This window comes from Adiantum capillus-veneris, chromosome 9 (assembly GCF_014529385.1).
Source record: "Adiantum capillus-veneris isolate H3 chromosome 9, ASM1452938v2, whole genome shotgun sequence".
Taxonomy (NCBI): Eukaryota; Viridiplantae; Streptophyta; class Polypodiopsida; order Polypodiales; family Pteridaceae; genus Adiantum; species Adiantum capillus-veneris.
The window spans coordinates 99,575,707-99,596,716 of record NC_140939.1 but is presented as its reverse complement, the minus strand read 5'-3'; positions in this window follow the sequence as shown (position 1 = coordinate 99,596,716).

Sequence of the window (21,010 nt, the reverse complement as noted above, 5' to 3'; positions counted from 1 at the left end):
TCCTTCATCATCTTTTGGACTTCATCTCCCTTGCATTGAACAACATCTCCTTCTTGAACCAGCTTATTCTCTTCAATAATCTGAGTATCTACAACTTTGATCCCATATTCAAGAACATCAAAATCAGGTTGAAAAACTTCAGGTGTTGACAAAGCAGATTCAGGCTTTGAAATATAAGGTTTTTAAACTACAGGTGCCTGAAAAATTGTTGGTAACTGAAAACCAACAACTTGAGGCTGTTTCAGGATGGAAACAGTAACAGGTTGTTGAAAACAGCATTGAGAATCATCATCATCGCTTGCATCATCCACAAAATCATCTTCATACTCCTCAATTACATTCTCAACTGCTACTTCAACATTCAGATTCGTCGTTCACTAGCGCATGACTTACTTCTCTTGCCATTACGACATTTATGCCATTCGCATGCTTCATCAAGAAAATCAGAGAATTCTTCCAAATCCTCTTTAGCTTCAGCAAAGTCCTCATAACTTAATGCATCCTGGAAAGATTTTATGATGCGATGGCTCTTACATAGTTTTGGCATGCAATACTTCATACATACATCTTTCTTTTGACAAAGTGTACACATATAAGGACATTTCTTGATGGAATGGCCATGCTTTTGACAAATAAGACATTGCTTCTTCTTCTTCTTTTTTGCCATTGAATAGACATTAAAGAAAAAGAGACAAATAATATACCCATACTCCAAGAATCAGTATTACATTGCATAAAACTTGAATTTCCTGCAAACTGTCAGGGAAACTGCCGGAAACTGTCATCAGGAAACTGTCAAGAAACTGCCTGAATTTTCGGCAAACTGCTTGAAACTGCCTGAAATTGTCAGGAAACTACCCGAATTTCCTACAAATTGTCAGGAAAACACCGTGCATTGCTTAAAAATGCCATCAGGTTGCAAAAACGACCCTGGAAACATCAAGAAAACACCCCATTTGCTGAAAAACACCTAATTTTTGATAACGCCTTGAAAACCGAAAACACCCTGAATAGAACTAGGGTTTCCACTCCTTAATTTGCCACTTCTGACAAAAACCAGCAAAGAATTGTCAAGTGTTAAGTCACCAGGAAGTTTTGAAGCATGCTATTCCAAGGACAAAATCTTTAAGTCAAATCAAATTGTACTCCTCCTGTTCTTCCTCCTTTGACTTCCAATTGGAGAATGCTTGTAGGAAATCTTCAGGTTCACAACCCCATATGCCCCAGCTAGATCCCATTGCTCATTAAGGCTTTAATCAAAGTTTGTTGCTCCACAATCAGTAGGATCACCAAGTGTTATTGAGGCATAGGGGAATGGAAATAACAACTAAATCAACCATTAAGGCAGTGCATCATCTCATTACAGATTCGTAACAGTTTCACTATCTATGTAGGTCCAAAAGAGAATCAGGGTATTGAATGGAAACTGAAGACAAAATACAGAGAGAAACACAGAATCTTCATAGCCATAGTCTTGCATTCATCATCTACAATGAGCTACCATCAGGTGCGAGACCAACTACTAGGAAGAATGAAGAGGTACAAAGCCCTTCACTAATTACAAACTCAAAAGTAAATTACTAAGGTTCACTAACACTTTACTGAAAGAATATGCAAGGCTAACACTTGCTTAATGTATTCATGTCTTCTCATGAATCAATTACTGAATAGCTAGGCCATGTCTACTTGTTACCCATAAAAACCGTCAGTGGGATTGGCTGCACTTTGTGCATAAAGCCAATAATGTAAAGTGTGCATGGAGTGGTGTGTATGGTGGGATTTATTCCACTGAATCATTGTTTATGCTTTCGCTATACCATCAACTACTCTGTGCATGACGAATTGAGGCTGATATATTGGCTTGTGATTGTTGTATTTGACTACATCAACAAGCAACTTTTGTGCACAAGGTGCTAGCAATAAAGAAGATGCTTGTTGGTAAATAATTCATGGATAGACTAAGAGATCCTCAAAGCAAACGATCTCTTGTTTGAACACCCAGGAAACTTTAGTATGACTACTTTGTTTGGGGTGTGGAACATCTTTCTCTTTTGTTCATGGAGAGATATGATTCAAACTTACGAAGATCTTTTGTTTAATATATAGCACTAATTATGGCTATAGGAGTGGTATTTCTAGGAGTAATGCCCAGCTAATACCAAATCGCTCCATGTGTCTTGAAGGTAACGGACTGATTTCTTCATAGTTATACTTTCAAGGAAAGAAGTCCAAACTCTGCCAAGGGGTAGTTGATAAGTTCAACTTTACAAGTTGATTACTATCTTTATTAGCCATGATAGACTGAGTTGGTCATCATTTCACCAGTTTACACACAAAATATAACCAAGGGGTTTGGATTTCCAAGGAAACACCCAAGGTTTTCAATTACATGCTATACTTTTTAGGTTTCACTAGTGCACTTAACTCTGGGTAAGTGGATGCTTTCTTTATTCTCCAGGTAAGCATATGTTTTTGTTCCATTTCATGATCTGATTAAGTTTTCCAAGTGGGATGAATATGCTAGAATTCTTTCATCCATTTCGCTCTTGAAGACACTGACAAGGTCCTGTAGGAGCAGGAATTTTGGAATAGTAGTGTACTCGGTACACTTTTGCATCCTACAATTATAGACCTACATGGTAGGGTTTGTTTGGCACATGTTGTCACAAGGGGTGGAAACATGGTCTAGGAACTCATGGAGTTTGCAAAATTTAGCCAATGTGGAGCAAAGTTTATGAGGGTCTCTCTCACTCATGTCTCTAAGTGCTTATAGTACCTCCACACACAAGTAGACCTTGTACTTAATGGATGTCATTTTCCTGGAAATCTTTATCTAAGACATATTCCACATGTGGAGAATGTGAGTCTCTGGGATTGACATTGATACTTATTATTTTAATTTTGTGTCACGACAAAGTCCCTAGGTACTGGTCACATCCATTTTGAAGACCACTTTGAGCACGTAGTATCAGAAAAAATTTCAGTGGCAAAAAATTGTTGGGTGCTTTAAACAACTTGTTAAGGTTACAAGTGTTGCTAAACACCATTAATGGATGGTTGTTTATGTATATAGAAAGGCTATGTAATGTTAATGAAAATGTTTCATTGTTTGTACCTAGATGTGATTTATGTTTCACATTCTATTATGGTTCAAACGTTTTAATACAGTTTGTAAGTAAATTTGAAGTATTTAGTTTCTTCTCAAAACTATTTCTCCTCTTTCATGTGTGCTATGAGCATCACATTCGCCATACACATTGGCAGTTACAGTCTCTAAAATGTAGGTTCGGATTAGTTTTGCTAAAGGCATACACACTAGGTGTCATGGGGCCCTAATGTTTAGCAAAAGCTAATTTGAAGCGGCATGCAAATTCATGAAAGTTATAGGTTATGAAGCATTTTGCACTGTATGTGCAGTATCTCTACGAGCTTTATTGTGGCTCTACCAATCACCAATAGCGGTCATGGCTCGGTTTGGGTGCTGGTAGATAAGTGACTCAACTTTGTATAGTTAACCAAGTTGGTTGTGCATAACATTATTGAGTACTTAGCAATGTTTCACGGAATTGTGACCCACATTTATCACTTTTTTTTTGCAGTCTGGCTGTAAACGGTTGGGAAACACAACTCAGTACTATCAATTTATGAAGAGGAGAATAGGAAATTTACAAGTATTAACCTTGTTCTAAAGGATATTCTAAGCACGTACATTAGCACCAAGCAATCCAACTGGAAAGGTTATCTCTCTAGTTGGAACTTTTTCTTACCATTAGGCAAAGCATGTTGCAAGTAAGTTTAGTCCCTTCATGCTTGAATTAGGCTCTCAACCTCGATCAATAGTTAGGGTGGGGTTGTCCACTGATGAAGAATGATAACAAGTCAAGGACTTATCCTTTGTTGATGAGTTATGTTAGCTAGTTACATTCATGGAAAGTGAGAAGAGTTATTATTTTAGACAACTCTTAGTTGTGATAAATCATTTAGCATACTCAAGTGAGTTCTAAATGGAGTCTATACGCTATGTTGGATATGGGCTGGTCACAAAAGATGGTTACGAAAGGGCAACAATGTGAAAAATCAAGATGCTCTTCTTGATTTCATTGAACCTCCTACTGAACCATGTTTCGGTCAAATGGACAATTGGATCCATGAAGGATTCCACTATGGAAAACATTAGTGTTGTTACCAAGATATCATCACTTTTGTTTTTAAGAACGAAAATGCTTCTCCAAAGGGGGAGTAACGTCATGTCAATGTCAGGCCAAGGGGCTGAACTACTACAAGCCTATATATAGAGAGGTTGCACGATCTCAGACTTTGAAGCAATTTCAAACATAAGTAAGCTCTTTCAAGTGCTTTGAAGTACTTACAGGTACTTGAAAGTGTTTGTTTTTCATTTTTATAGACAAAATTTTTGGAAATGAAAGGGATGCTATGTGAGGTTAGAAGGCAGGCCTCCTTCATGAAGGAGTCCTGCAAATTCCTGAAGAGAGAGGGTAGGACCCTTCTACTGCCTACTCTACCTTCCAAGTCTTCATCTTTGTTGAGTCTGTTGTGATTGGTGGAAATTGTGTGGCTTGTGGCAACTGTGGTAGGGCAAACATGCAGTTAGGGTTTTTTACCTGACGTGTATGTCCCTAGGTTCAATCCTTATTTGATGGTAGCCACTTTTAAGGTCAATTCTATTGAAATAGGACAAACCTTGTATCTTATCAAATATGTTCTCTATGCAAGGAACTTAAAATCGATTCTTTATTGTGCTCTTATTTAGTACATGATAGTCCACCATACGGTAGGACCCATCCTTCTTTTGCACTAAAAGCACAAGTGAGGAAAAAGGAGATGAATTTGGATGTATTAATTCTTTTTTTATAAGGTCACTAAATTAGGAGAGAATATCCTCTTGTTGTGCATAAGAAACATGATAAGGAGGTCTATTAGTACACGCAGTCCTAGGAATTGGCTCAATCCTATGGTCATTATCCCCTCTTGAGGGAGGTCATTTATTTGGGATGGAGTAAAAAAAGGAATTAGTATATGATTGAAGAAAAGACGTGTGATTCATTTTATCTCCTTTTTCAAATCTTGAATCACTACTGGGTCTAAATTCGGAACTCACATTAATTAATTGAGAAGATGCCCTTTTTCTTAGATCGAAAAGATGAGGTCTCTCCATTGCCCACGGTTCTTGCTCCGAGCCACCTGCACAAACCACCCCGCTTGCCATCGCCGTCACCGGACTCTGTTGCCTGCCTTCCCCTACCATCGCCATGGCATCCTCCCATGGGGTCTGTCAGGCAGTGAGCTGTCTTTCTCTCTCATGTCCCCACCATGCTGTGGTCTCCGACCTGCGGACAGAGAGAACCACCTTCCAATATGATGTTCCCCCTGTACCATATCCCTCCACCATCTCGCCCCGACCCCTTCGACATTATCTACACTGCGTTCAGTGTTTGCACTGGGAGCTCAGACAGCAGCGTCCCACACCCTTCTCCCACTATCCCCTGGTGCGCGCCCCTTCAGGAACTGAGCCCAAGCAATTTTGTAAGAGCAGAGGCCAATGCATTGCGGACCTGCTAGTGGAGCGCATGCACACAAACGAGAGACAGATCGATTCTACACCTTGTGTGTCTGCTCCACACCGATCAGTCTTTCTTGCACGCACATCATCGACTCGCGCACCGAATTACATCCTCCACTGCCTTGCAATCGATCCAGACGACCATCAACGAAAAAATATCTCTCCCTCTATCTGTGCCTTCCCACGAGTCATGATCTTAAAAATTATTTTCTTCTTTCTCTTCTGTCCGCCCTCTCTCTCTCCTCCACGTGCCGCCTCCTCTTGTTTTTCCTCAAAGCCATGGCAGTAGCATCTATTGAGATACCCCTTAATCAACCCAAAACCAAAATTGGGAGGACCTACTAGATCCCACAGTGGTAGAGAGGAGTCTTTAACAAAAACCGTATACAAAAAAAGAGAAGACTTTATTGAGTTTTGTACAAATGCATGTGATGTTGGAATTGTAATTTTCTTCCCCTTAGTCCTAAGAGTCACAGTTCTACCTATATGGTGGAAACTTATGATCCTATTAAGATACTTAAGTTGATGAGCCATGAAATGAAACCATTGTGCTCTTATAGTTACATTCCAATGGAATAATTGAGATCCAAAGAATTATTTTTGGTCTATGACATAGCCCTGCATGTGGAGTCTTAGCTTTGTAAGTAATGGTATACGTGGTAGCATAAGGAGAGTCCTTCTTGGAATTATTTGTAATTCATGCACGATAGGTGTGCCCTTGTTTTCCACACTTAAAAACATTGATTCTCCTTCTTATATTTCTCAAGATCTTTAGGTGCGACATTGTTTTGCCCCTTATATACACCCTCCTCTTTCTTTTTTTCAATGACCTTGCCATCTTGAGAAACACGCTCATTGTAGGGAGCCTTCTCACTCTTCTCTTATGCTTTATCTTTTTAAGGTATTTTAATGAAAGAGAATATCTTGGTAGCAGCCATGAACTGGTGAATAACTTTTGGACAGTAACATATGAGCACCTTATCCATGTGGCCATAAGTGTCATCAAAATAAAGAAAGTTATCTTGTCCCCTTCCTTGATTTTTTGTAGTTTATGTTCTCACTTCCATGAATGGTATGGGCCCTTTTGCATCATTGTGAAGGACGATTTATTGCATTTGACATAGCTTCATTAGAGATAACTTCTTTGGAGTGGGAAGAAGAATTTGTGATGGTGAGGGATATATTCTCATCCTTAGATGGAAGAGACCTCTTTCACTTCTCCCACTCTTGGAAAAAGAGCCTTTGCTTGAGGGAGATGTTTACCTCTTCATGTTGTTGCTAGGAGAGCAATTAGTGTGTCATTCTTGAAAAGGTGGTTTCTCTCATTCAACAAACCTCTCAACATGCTCACTCCGTTTTTGAAAACCTTGTTATCAAGGAAGAGCCCTTGTGGTAATAACCATGTCATGTGTAAACATCAACCTTTGCACCGTGGGTGTTAAATTGGGATTATGTTGTGCTTCATGCAAGCTTTGTACTAACTACCTTATTGTGTGAGTTCCTTGTGTCGATACTTCATCTTCCTTAAAATTGATCATATGTCAATTAATCCCATTAGGTGGATTATTCTCCATGGTAATATTTAAACACATATACTTTTTTTCTTTCTCTTTTCGTTAATTAATTATCTTAAAATCTAGAGAAAAGAGTAGTACTCTCAAAAAGTATATGCTAGGATCATTCTCTACTTTTGCAAGAGAGAAAAAGATAAATGCCTTGATACCAATAAAACCTTAATTAGTCTTATCTTACTTTATGCATAAATTCATCTTAACATAGGTTACATTTTAAGTGCATAACGAAACATCATTTCCACATACATATTCAAACTAGAATGCTTATAACCAAATAAAGGAAAAAATTACTGACCTAAGATAACACAAGATTGAGGGCTAGATTTCATAAGGCCAACGCCCGTACAAAATTATTTTCATTGCTCTTGGAGCTCTTCAAAACAAAGAGATAGAATCTTGAGTATACATAGAAGCATGGAGGCTAAGATCTCAAGCACCCAAACAACTTAACGACTTCCTTGATCATCATTTGTCATTCTTCTCCTCTTTAATGCATTAATGAATTCCCAATAAAAGTGTAGAGCGGAGAAAAGTAGTGGAATCCTCAGGGATTTGATCATGAGCTTGACAAGAAGAAGCTTCATAGCATAGTAGTATAGAGAATACTAGTAGTGTCTTTGAAAATTCCATTAGAGGACCTTTGTAATCTTAGAATTACCTCTTGATTTCTTCTACAATGTTGTAGATCTTGAAAAGAGCTAAATTTTGATAGGAAAATGTTTTGAAATATGACCTTGTATGAGGGAATCATGTCCGATTCAATAAAGAATACTTATTTTCCTCCCTTTTCAAAAATAGTAACTTTGAGTTTCTAAGAGGATGTGGAAGAGTCCAAATTACAAAAGTATGAAATGTGGGTATTTAGACTCTTTTGGAATCTTTGAGGAGTTGTATAATCTATAAAAGATAGAGAGTTGGACTTATAAAACCTGGCCCTCTATCTTGTGTCATCTCATGTTAATAATATTCTCCTTAATTTTGGTTATAAGCATGTTAATTCTGTTGGAATTAGGGTTGCATGGAAACACACACAACTTGGAGAAGATGAAGGAAGTTGGCAGACAACACATAGTGTATTGCTTAGTGTGCAATGGAAATATAAGATAGCCCTAGAGTGATGGGCGTATATATAATGCACAAGGGTAAAAGACCTCCTAGTGAGGGAAAAATGTCATAGCGGTCCTAAGTGTGTTCACACACATCACTACCACATTTACATGGTAACAAATCCCCCCCCCCTAGGAGTGATGCGATGAACGAGAGCTAGCACATAGAGTATAGGGAAGTATCGTGCCCTGAGGACAATATTACTCCACAAAGGGAAGCAAGCCCAAATCTTTGCAAAAAGGTTTGAACTTCGTGATAATGCACCTCAATGTGCTCTGTACGAGCATGAAAGATTGGGTTCTTTGCAACTGCTAATGTGCTCTAACTGTTAGTGTAGAGGATGTTGGCAGTGTCTTGTCCAACACCCAAATCATCCATAAGGCGTCTGAGCCATATGCACTCAACCGTAGGTATGAAGATTGCCTTTGAAAAAGCATGTAAATTTGCTAGCAATTCCCCCCTTGGGATAAAACAAGTCAAGATGTAAAGTGCAACTCAAGTAGCAAAAGATCCACTTGATAGCCTACCAATGCTTAAACCCTGGGCTATACATAAATCTGATGACCTATGAGACTGCAAATTGAATATCTGGCCTTGTGTTGCATACATAAATAAGGCATCCAACAACAGTTTGGTAAAGAGTGACATTAGTAAGATCACTAGAATCATGAATACTCAATTTCAAACCTATTTCCATGGGAGTGGCAATATGTTTGCAATACTCAAGTCCAAACTTACATAGCAATGTCTCTATGTAACTTGTCTGACACAAGGCAATACCACCATCACATTGCTTAAATTGTCTGCCAAAGTAATGATGCAATTGCCCCAAATCTATCATCTTGAAATTAGCATTCAAATCAGCCTTAAACTTAGCAATATGTGCCTCATTTGGACCAGTGATCAACAAATCATCCACATATAGGACAATGATGAGAAGTATATCACCCTCACGCTTTACATACAACTTGTCCTTTTTTTTTTGGACTGTTCCAAAAGCATCATTTGAACGAATGTGTGTCAGCTTTCTCATACCAAGCATTTCAACCCATACAAAGATTTCTTACATTTGCACACTTTATCCTCTTGTCCTTTCTTGACAAAATCGCGTGCTGCGTTACATAAGCTTTGTCAAATATGTCACTATTCAAGAAATCAATAACAATGTCTAATTGATGTACATCCCAACCAAAATGAGTTGCTAATGCACATTATTCATACAACAAGTGGGAACAAAGGTCTCTTCATAATTTATGCCTTTTTGCTTTGCATAGCCTTTTGCAACAAGTCGCCTTATAGCAATCAATTTCACCATTCAACTTATGCTTCAACTTGTAAATCCACTTTGTACCAATGGCCTTTTTGCCAGGAGTAAAATCACTTAAAGTCCACATGTCATTTTCTATAAGTGCATCATATTTTGATTGCATGGCAGCCATCCATTTTTAAAAATTTTGTGCCTTATCAAAAGACAAAGTTTCCTCAACATCACATAAATTGGAAACAGCCAAAGCATAGCAATATGATGTATAAGATGCATGGCAAAGAACTTGAACGCGTATGACTAGACAAATACAGTCATGAAAAGTATGCACAAGCCATTTTGGCGTACATCTAGCCTCCTCATTCTCAGCCCTTTCCTCATCAAGTACATCTGCATTAGAAATTGGCTAATTAGTAACGTTTTTAAAAACCCCCATAGGCTATACGTTTGACTCATTGGAATTTACATTTGAACTTCTACCACTGAAAAGAGGCAATAGACTGTCATAAATAACCTGTGAGCTTACATTACTGTCTCTCATGCATGACACCAAGGGCTGAATAGAATCTTCCATAGTCTCCAAGACTCCACCTCCATAGCCTCCTTCTTCTCCTCTCAACTCTAGGTTTTCCTCTCAAAATGATATCTCCCCTTTCACATGACCTACAATTCACTTATATGCCTAGGGTTTTAAAAACAAATGGCGGGCCGCCCAAGACACATAAAGTGAAATAATAGATACAATCTGGAACTCGTAAAGAGTCCGTAAACCTATACATTATAAAGGGAAAAATATGCTCATGAAGAAGAGATAAAGGACTGTTGGTGTTGGATACTGCCAACATTCCCCCCCTTCCAAAGCTTTGTCATCCCCGACAAAGCCATGTCATCACTAGACGCTCGAGGAAGGATGTGCCTACAAAAGAAGAACATGAATGAGGTAGCAAGCCGAATCATATAGAAATTAAGCGTAAGGGAATGCAAAGCACATGCGAAAATGAGTAAATATAAATAATTATGAAATTTTACACTGCCATTAAGGACAAATAAATTGCACTTTGCCAAAATTAATCAATCAAGAGTTTTGGGCTTATGGATCTTTCTCTCGATTAGTTAGCTATGACTAAGGGTTAAAACACTTGCTCTAGAACTAGCTAAGTTAGAAAGATGATCAAAATGCAAGATTCCCTAATTGTGTCTTCGGCTTTGATTAGCTAACTAACTTTGACAACTCCAAACAAAAGCTTGAATTTTTCTCTTGAAGCTCAATGGAAGTCTTTTTCATGTCATTTTCCTTTCTTTTCCTTGTTTTTTTCATTCTTCTTTGTTTTTCACATTAAATCAGTGTCATTGAAATGTGTGCTTATTTTGTATACTCAGGGCTTTTTGCTTCTCAAAGAAAAGCGCCCACATTGGGAACCTCTAGGGCTCTAGTACCATAGGCAATATATGTGGTACCAAGATCAAGCCGGGATACTCTTCCAGCTTAAGATTTTACATTTATGGAACTTTTGTTTTTGCTTCCATTTCCTTTGTATTCTCACTAGTGTCTTTTTTTGTTTAAGTGAGCAAGCCCCTCTATGCCTAAAACACTCATAAGGTCTCAAACACTCAAATAATTGTACCAACTACAACTAGCAGTCAAGTAAATGACTTAACCTAAAGTCACGGCCTCCTAACCTCAAGGCTCAACTATAAGACTAAACTCTAGGTCAATTCAGTAAAGCAAAGAGACAAATTTGTACATCTATAATGACAGATAATAGAACATAACTAAATGCCCTCGATCAAACAATGAAAAATTAGAATCAGCAAATATAAATGTCCATCAAGATGAATCATGGAAAGTAATACACCTGGATGTATGTGATGTGTCTCCTCGATAGATTTGGAAGCAAATATGCAATGCTGAAGCTCGATCTATCCATGCTATGTGAAAGCTTAAGTCCATCTATGTTGCAAAATCATAAACAAAACACTACCACCTAGAAAGGTGTGTCAGCATAGAAATGAGAGTTTTATTACCTAAATACAAATAAAAAGAAATCCTATTCTAAGGTCTCATCCTGGATACCTAGAGGGAAAAAACCCAATGGTAAAAAAGTGCCTCTAGTATACATGCATGTGTTTAGTGCACCATGGTCAGTCAGAAGTCAAGGGTCTAGTGCAACTAGGAGGAATAAGAGAACTCTTTCCAAACAATAAAACCTGTAATCTCCTAGCTCTCTGTCTAATGGTTATTAGCTAGCTAGCACCTAGCTCCATGTGAATGGTAGAATCTGTAGCACATGGGGACCCAAATTTGTCTATGTCCTCTATGAAATCCCTATGCCTCTAATGACTGTCTAGACATGATCCAACCCTGGGATAAACCATCATGTGTACTATTGCTCTCAATCCAAACGAGTGTATTGTCACTAACTAATAGTCTAGTCTATGCCATCATGCGAGGCACGTAAACATGCCTAGTGGCCCTACAATAAGCTCTCTATGGTGAGCTATATGCCAGATATGTCCTAGGTCGTGCATAGGTAGTGCTACTCTCGTGAACATCCTCTAAGGTAGGCTCTACATGATCTTGGGGTGTCTCATGTGTCATGGTAGGAGTCACGCTAGGAAAACTGGTCTCTGAATCCTTGGGTGTGATTTCTACTCTAGGGGGTGGTGACAGTCATGGTCTATAAGTACCTCATCTGTCCATGTCTCGCATGGGGACTCTAAATGCTCAATCATCAATGAATCTGGTCGTGGATGCTCGTGAGAATCTATCTCAATGGAAATATCTATCTCTATCATATTTGCAGGTATCTCAATCTCTAATGGCTCAGTCATAATGCCAACACCCTCGTGGTCATGTGCATCGGCAATATCCTCAAGTGTAGGATCTAGTGGGACATCTACCTCTATGATAGGTGCACTCGAATCATCAATAAGTGTCAAATCTAGCACTCTATCTATCTCTACTAGCCTAGTATCCGTCTCTAGCATAGGAGCAATCTCACTAGTCCATACCTCCTCTGCAAAATAAGTAGCAACCTCTGGAATAGTCACTCTAGGTGGCTCTACTGTAGTGCTCGATGGTGTACTCATCCTATCATCAATTTGGGCATTTGTCTCCTTCATCTCAATTAGTCTAGACCTCAACTGATCAAATGTGCTCTGAGGCAAAATCTGTTTGTGTGATGGAGATTTGGGAGGTAACCTAACATGGCAAATCCGTCTCATTGGTGTTTGTGGAATATGTATGGTCGTATCTACAGGATCCAAGCCATGATGTGGAGAATAGGGCAACCCAATCATTAAGGAGTATTGGGTACCATATGTGTCCCTATAAATCCGAACGCGAGGATCTCCAACAAGATATGCCATAATGCTCATGGCTGGCTCTAAACATAATGTTGGCTCAACTGCACTACACAAAGTACAAAAATAGGGTCATCCACATAACAATGTATATTTATCTTCATCATAAATGCTCCTATAGGTACCTCGTAAGGAATTTGGTGGGAAATCATTGAGTGTGTCGGAGGTAGGGTACTCTCCAAATCTGGCTCTAGTACTCATGTACATCCACCGATGCTCATCAACATAAAGGGGTCCATGTACAAAATTAAAAAATTTCATCCAAACTCCAAAAAATTACAGGTTTGATCTCGTTGTTCCTCCTTGATGGTTTCTGTTGCAGTTTTTGCCCTCGCCTTGACTACTCTACGCGTAGTCGTACCGGGACAGCTCCCTGTTTGCATCAATTTTTCATGTAGCGACGTGTAGATTCAAATTTGGTCATCTTCAAATTTCTCACCAATCATTTTCAAGCTTTCTCTCAAGCTTTAAAGTGACCCAATTGGAGTTGTGCTCTTTAGGTTATGACTAGTTCTCTACAGGGTTATGGCTATGGCAGCCTAGTGGCAAATTGTGTGCAGACAGATTTGGAGGGCATGTACGTATGAATTGTGGAATTGATGTTGAAGTTGTGGGTTTGTGATTTTCAATGGTGAAAGGGGAGCCTCTTCATATGCATTGGTTGGTGTGTGCTGTAAATCCATGCTTTGGCAGGGTTTTGCTCCTATGTGACATAGTCTCTTGGGTGGGTGACAGCCAGTAAATTCCCAAGGGGACTACTCTTGTTGGACTTGTGGTGTTTCAAAGGGATTTTGCAAAGATTTTGGTGTCTTCTAGTTCTCTTTAAATGCTCTTGGGTGACATCGCTATAGAGGTGTTCCAGTTTGCTTGTTTCCCAACAGTGTTTTGGTGCCAGCCACCGAGGATCTTCTTCAAGTGACCTTCAATTGACAACTTTGATGGCTATGATGATAGAGTTTCCAAGGTTCTATGACCATGTAGGTGAGGATGCTGATGTATTCATTGAGAAGATGGAGTTTTCTTGTTTAATTGCAAATAAGGAAGATCCAATGATTATGCTCAAGATTTTGTTCTTTTGCTTGAAAGAAGATTCAAGGACATGGTATGATGAGCATGAGTCTTGGGTGAAATCATCTCAACCTTCACAAGTGATGAATTATCATGAGGTAAAGAAGGCTTTCCTTAAGAGGTTTAGGAAAGTAGAGGACCCAATGGATGTATGGCACTCCATTGAAGGACTTGCACAATGTGATCGTCAAAGTGTAGATGCCTTTGTCAAGGAATTCAATGCTTTGTGGAAGAGATGGTGTGTTGCTTTGGGAAGTGATACGCCTCCTCTTATGATTAAGAAGTGTATGTTTATGCAAAGCTTGAGGGATGATTTGAGGTTGAATGTTGAGCTTAAAAGGCCACTTACATTTGAGGATGCAGTAAGGATTGCAAAGCATAAGGAATGGAAGCTAGAAAGATTGAGAGAGCTTGGATTGCTGGGTGATATGGAGTGAAATGTTTCTCTATGCATTGATGTGGATACAAAGAAAGCCTCTAATGTAATATTGTATCATGATGTTTCTCTTGGGAAAGAGCGGAAATCATATAATGAGGAGAAAGATGCTAAGATGAATGTACCCATCATGCCATCTTGGTTGTTTATGCCACTCAATGGTGTTTCACATGCGAAAGATGATGTTTCTACCAATCTAAAAGTTAATGAGAAGGAAAAAGATGCAATTAGTGAAGTCTTAAAGAATGATCATGACGAGAATCAAGTTGTAGATGCCATTCTTGATATGTCCAATGTGAAAGATGAGCATTTGGGTGATGCGAAAGTGGATGTTGGGTATCCCTCTCCTTTATGTGAAGTAGTTGAGAATGGTTTGCAAGTCAATGAGGATACTCATATGGAAGTGAATGATGTGAATGAAGAGCTCTCTCAAATGCATACTATTGTTGAGTTTTTTTTCAATAAATAAAGATGCTATTGAGCATGTAGTGGACCTTACTAATGAGGAGATTGTCCATGAGGACTCTTGTGATTGCATTTGTAGTGATGTATGTGGCCATCCCTTGATTGATAAAGAGAATATTGAGGAGTTAGTGGATATCAAACATGATGAATATGCTCTTTCTATGCCTCACGTGGAGATGGTTGATGCTTCCTTGCTTGATCCTTATGCTGGCGATAGGAAGCTATGTGTAGAAGATGTCTTACCTATCAAGCATGGTATAGTTGAATTGGATGAATGGTTAATGGAATGTGGGGAGAATGATATGGATACCCATGAGGATATGCAAATGGCTGAGGTAAATATTGAAGGCCTTTTGGATGAGATGTTAAAGGCTTATTTGCATGCTTTAGTAATGAAAGGGTCTCTCTATGTGGTATCTATTGACAGTACTTTATGCTTGACGAGGATTTAGATTCTACTTATGGTTTATGCTTTGATATTGGGAGTGGGAAAATTGATATGGATGGTGTTTCTTCATGAATTTTGTGCTTATGTTGTATGGCCCTTTGATCCAGGTGGGCAAGATTGTTATGCTACTGCTGAGCATGAATGCTCTAGTAGACTGGGGGGTTGGCAAACTATGTTGCACGCATTTTTCACACCCCGTTTTTTGTAATTTTGTACATAAGGACACAAAACCCAATGTGTGTGTGGGCTTTGGTTTTGTGAGGTTTTTAGCTTTCTTTAGCAAGCACATGTACATGCACTGCAAGTCGCTAGTCTAGTGACAGCTGCCGGGCTACTACAAGTGCCCGTGAGTGAGTTTTTTGAAGTGAGACTTGTATATAAATTAAACTCATGAACAAACTTAAAAAAGTTTAGCCAAACTCCAGAAAATTGCAGGTTTGAGCTCGTTGTGACTCCTTGATGGTTTCTGTTGCAGTTTTTGCCCTCGCCTTGCCTACTCTACGCGTAGTCATACCGGGACAGCTCTCTGTTCGCATCAATTTTTTATGTAGCGACGTGTAGATTCAAATTTGGTCATCTTCAGCTTTCTCGCTAGTCATTCTTCAAGATCTCTCTCAAGCTTTAAAGTGACCCAATTGGAGTTGTGCTCTTTAGGTTATGGCTATGGCAGCCTAGTGGAAAATTGTGTGCAGACATATTTGGAGGGCATGTATGTATGAATTGTGGAATTGATGTTGAAGTTGTGGGTTTGTGATGTTCAATGGTGAAAGGGGAGGCCCTTGTTTTCATATGCATTGGTCGGCGTGTGCTGTAAATCCATGATTTGGCAGGGTTTTGCTCCTATGTGACATAGTCTCTTGGGTGGGCGACAGCCAGTAAATTCCCAAGGGGACTACTCTTGTTGGACTTGTGGTGTTTCAAAGGGATTTTGAAAAGATTTTGGTGTCTTGTAGTTCTCATTGAATGCTCTTTAGTGACATCGCTATAGAGGTGTTCCAGTTTGCTTGTTTCCCAACAACGTTTTCCACAAAAATAGTTGGTTACATCACTTATTGTGTCATGCCAAGGGTCTAAAGGCCAAGGGCCAATCTAAACCGAGCTCAAGAGTTTGCCTATATAATGGCCAAGAGGCTAGGACGTGAGGTACGATTCACACTCCCTGGTCTCACATTGGTATCATACCTATTTTGAGAAAAGGACATAGTCTATTCTTAGACATTAAGACACGTTTGCATGTAGGAAGTTGTGGAGGAAATGGGAGTTTCACCATGAAGTAGAGCGTGAATAATCACTTGTGAGGGGGGCAGATCAGAGATAAACTCCACAAAATTCTCCATTTTTTAGGCTCAGAGCATGCGCATCGCAACGGGGAGGACTTTTCATCTTTGTGGTGGGTCAAGCCACCACGTGATTGCTCTTGTCAAAGCCTGCGTGCAATTTTTCTCGTCTCACCGTGGAGGTTTATTGAGCTTGATTTTTCACATTAAGCACCCAAAGGGGTAGGTAGGAAGGATAGTCAACATCGACAACGTCAATGCTCTATGTGAGCTACATTAATTTTTTGCGGCGTTGAATTTTTTATATATTGAATCTTTCTTTTTGACAAGGTCTCTTGATAAGTCAAGAATGAAAATAAAAATCAGGTAAGCTCTTCTTGCTATATTGGATTCAAAAGAGCTTTCTTCATTGGAATTGACAAGGTCAATTTTGACAATTTTCCAAGTTTTTTGGCATGCTTTTCTAGTATACAATGAATTTGGCATTTGAAATTGACATCAGCACTTTATTACAAATTGACAACTTGAATTGGCATGGCTAATCAATTTCTCTTACGATTGCTTATAGTCGGTTACTTGTTGATTATGCCAATTTTTTTTTCCATAAGGTACTCATATTTTCATGCTAGCACAATGCATTATTACAAATTGAAAGTTGATTTAGCATGGCTAATCAATTTCTCTTATGAATACTTATAGTCTTATGAATACTTGGTAAAATCAAACACTTAGGGGCACTAATCTCAATTTCTCAAACACTTAGGGGCACTAACCTACCAAGTTTGGTCGCAATCCAAGGAGGTACCAAAATCATGATCCATCATGATCAAGGTCCTAGAAACTGCAATAGAACATACCAAAAAGGCATCCCTAGGGCCTAGGAACACTCTCCTATGGTTCGAATGTCAAATAATAGTCATTAATGCACTCAAAATAGTAGATTTATCTTACTAACATTGGATAGGGAAAAAAACATTCAATCATCAATAATTACAATAGGGCATGAGGTGTAGTTTTGATTGCAAAAAAAAACCCGAAAAATAGCTCAAAAACTCAAAAAATGAGCATTTAAGCTTGCAAGTTTTTTTCAAAAAACATTATGGCTAAAAAATCTTCAAATTTCTATATCATGCTTCATTTAACAATGAAGGATCTTGAGAACAATGAAAAATTGACGAATTTACAATCACATGTTTAACTCAAAAAAATTACATTCCCATAGTCACATCAATTTTTGACCAATTAATAAAACATAAACTTTGTGATTTCACTATTGTGATGAAAAATGCAAATAAAACATACGCTTATAATTTACAAACCCCAAAGTTTGCATCTATTTTTTAAAAAGTTAAGTAACAAGATTGTCTCTACTTTAAAACAAAGCTTCATAAACAAAACTAAATACTAAAATTATGAAGCAAGTTTGAAAGCATATTTCTTCTCTTTGTCATTCACAAATTGTTTTTCTTTCCCTTCTAGAAGACAATATAAGATATTATGCGAGGTATTTTCTCTGACATCAACAAGATAACCTACCACTTTGAAAACACTTTCCTCATTGTTGGGACCTTTATCATCAACGACATAAAAAAAAAAGAGGTTCAATAATGTTTGATTGTGCCCGAAAACACCTACTCAAATTGACCAAGCATGACCTTCATGCTTCTTGTGTCGTGCATGCTCCCAAAGGATTTGAACATCATGAGTTGATGCTTTCTTTTGTTTATGAGAGGTAGCAAGTATACCTCTAGGGGGAACAATGACTCTCTGTAAAGGCACCATCAGTAAAGTCTCATCAATACCTTGAGGTTGTTCTAGAAATTGATGAGTGTTAGATCCCCAACCCGCCGATACCAAGATCGGGATGGGATTTTTGACAGGTCTCTAGGTCTGATAAAAATCAGAGTCTTTAAACAAAAAAAATCCAAGGAATAGACCTTTACCATTGAGAATGGCTTGGGTCTATAGCCTTAGAAGAAGACCTAGTACTATCTCGCAGCGAAAATGGGACAACGTATTAAAAGTCCAAAAAACAATTTCGGCCCTATAACTTGCACAAATTGGGCTAAGGTATCCTCAACCAACACTTTTTTCTCCCTAGCATATGTGAGGGCACAGCCACTGGTGGACTCCTCTTCCAAGTGAAGATGTTTTCCAAACGTTTTTAGTGCGCTGGGATGGATAGTTACCTGACTAATCAGGTCGACCCGTCCATGATTGACAACCTTGGTCAATCCCCACTTACCACCCCGCAGTGACACATGATTCTTTTGTTTTCTAATTACTATCACATTGTTTTAACACTTAAAATAATAGTTTCTTTTAACTTTCCGTCATAGTAATTCCTTCAATCAATTATTAAAGACAACATTGAAAGCATTCTTTTAGAAAACAGACATCTTTATACTTAAGACAGGGTATTGTCAATCAAAACATTGTCCATAATAACCATGACCAATACTCTTTTTGTCTCAAAACCACCTAAGGGTGAAAAAACAACACACATTCCTTATTCACAATCAGGAGTGGATAAACCCCCACCCAAGGTTCTGGGTGCCCATACACCAAACCAGTTGCCCATACAACCGTTGTCGTGCTGTGGCACGTATATAGTGGGAATGGACATTAAACAATTTATCTTGTGACTTTTTGACGCATAAATATACTTCATATAATACTCATATGCATAAATAAAATCTTTCTACCATACCTTAGTATTACCTTTGAAGTAATATAAATGTACATTACTATTAGAAAGTATTGCAGTATCAATGATTGTGCCTCTTTTTGTATGGGGGAAAAGCATTTGTATATTTCTCCTAATATCTCAGCTATACCCTACCATATATAAATTATTTTCTTCTTTTCACATTTATTTAATAATATAACCCTTCAATAATGCATACCTTCTTGGATACATACAAGAGGGAAGGGCCTACTAAAAGACTTTATGAAAAGGAAGATCCAAAGCTTCTTGGACCATACCAATTTGAAAATCCCGACCTAAGGGCGTGGAGAAAAGGCCAAAACCAATTCAATCTCTTTTAGTAGGCCAATTTTTCCTTTTGAAGCATGTCAATCGGTTACAGGTCAAAAGTTATAGGGAAAAGAGTGAAAATCCCTCTCACAACTACACTACAAGAAGAGATGGTAAACAGGTGAATCAAGTGAAAAGAGGTAATCTTGGTCTTTTTCCATAAAATAAGATATTTGGAGGATAAAAGACACAAGCATGTGAATTTGACACCTCAAAGATGCCTTGAAGGACAAGACACACAAGTTGGGACCCCCTGCTGGAGCCACACAGAAGATGCCTAGGTGGGGCCCACATACATCATGCACCCACATGGAGCCTCAACGACCAAAGATGCTGAATTTCATGATATTTTGAGTACTAATATTGCCCATTTTAAGAAATATCCAAAGAACATTTGATTTGGGCTAACTCTTTAGCCTAATCCAGTGATTATGTAAAACATGGCTCCCTCACCTATAAAAAGGGTAGCCTTCTCTTCATTGGGGGCAAGTTATGAGTGAGTGAGAATAGCTCAATTCCATATTGACACACTCATCTTAGTGCCACACTTTCTCTTGAAGAAAGGCTAGAGTCTTGTCTCATCTTCTCTCTCCATTAAGGTGGTGGCGATTGCGCTCATGTAAGATATATGTTGCTAGTTTTTCTTTCATTTGTATATCTAGTTCAATACTTGTCTTTAACTCCTTCTCTATCTCTCATGATTTATCTTTAATACCACCACCACACTTAGATCTATCTCTAATTCTATCTTTACTTCTCCTTTCATCTCTCTTGTTGTGTCCTAATTGTTTCATTGGAAGGTATTCAAGCAGCAATCTTGTCAATGTAACGAGCACAACCTTCTTGCAGGAAACAATTATGTGCACAAGGTTAGTAACCATATCTTCTTCTTTCACAAGCACCTCTCTCTCTTAAGGTTATAATTCTCTACCACAAACTCTAGAATCTCCTTGCTACATGTACTTCTCTCCCCGCAGTATCCTTATTGCCTAAGGGCAACAATAGGGCTTGGGAGAGAAACTCTCTTCTTCTTCTCCTTTCACTTCTTTCACACCTTTATCTTTGAACGTACTAAGTATATCATAGATGAATAACCATAATCCACATAGAGGCGATTTATTTCATTTCCATTCCATGCAATCTATTAGGGTCAACATTTGGATTAGTCGAAAGATTCACTTTCAGCAACACATAGTGTTTCTATTTGGTCCTGAAAGGCTCAACGAAATACTTCTCTCACCAGATCCCATCATACTACCTATTATTGACTATAACTTCTCTTTTGATGTGAGTGTGGTTATTTTATTATGAATCAAGAGGATTTGTACTCACAACTAATCCCCATCGCTAGACAAAACATATAAATTATAGTAAGCACAAAGCTACTGTT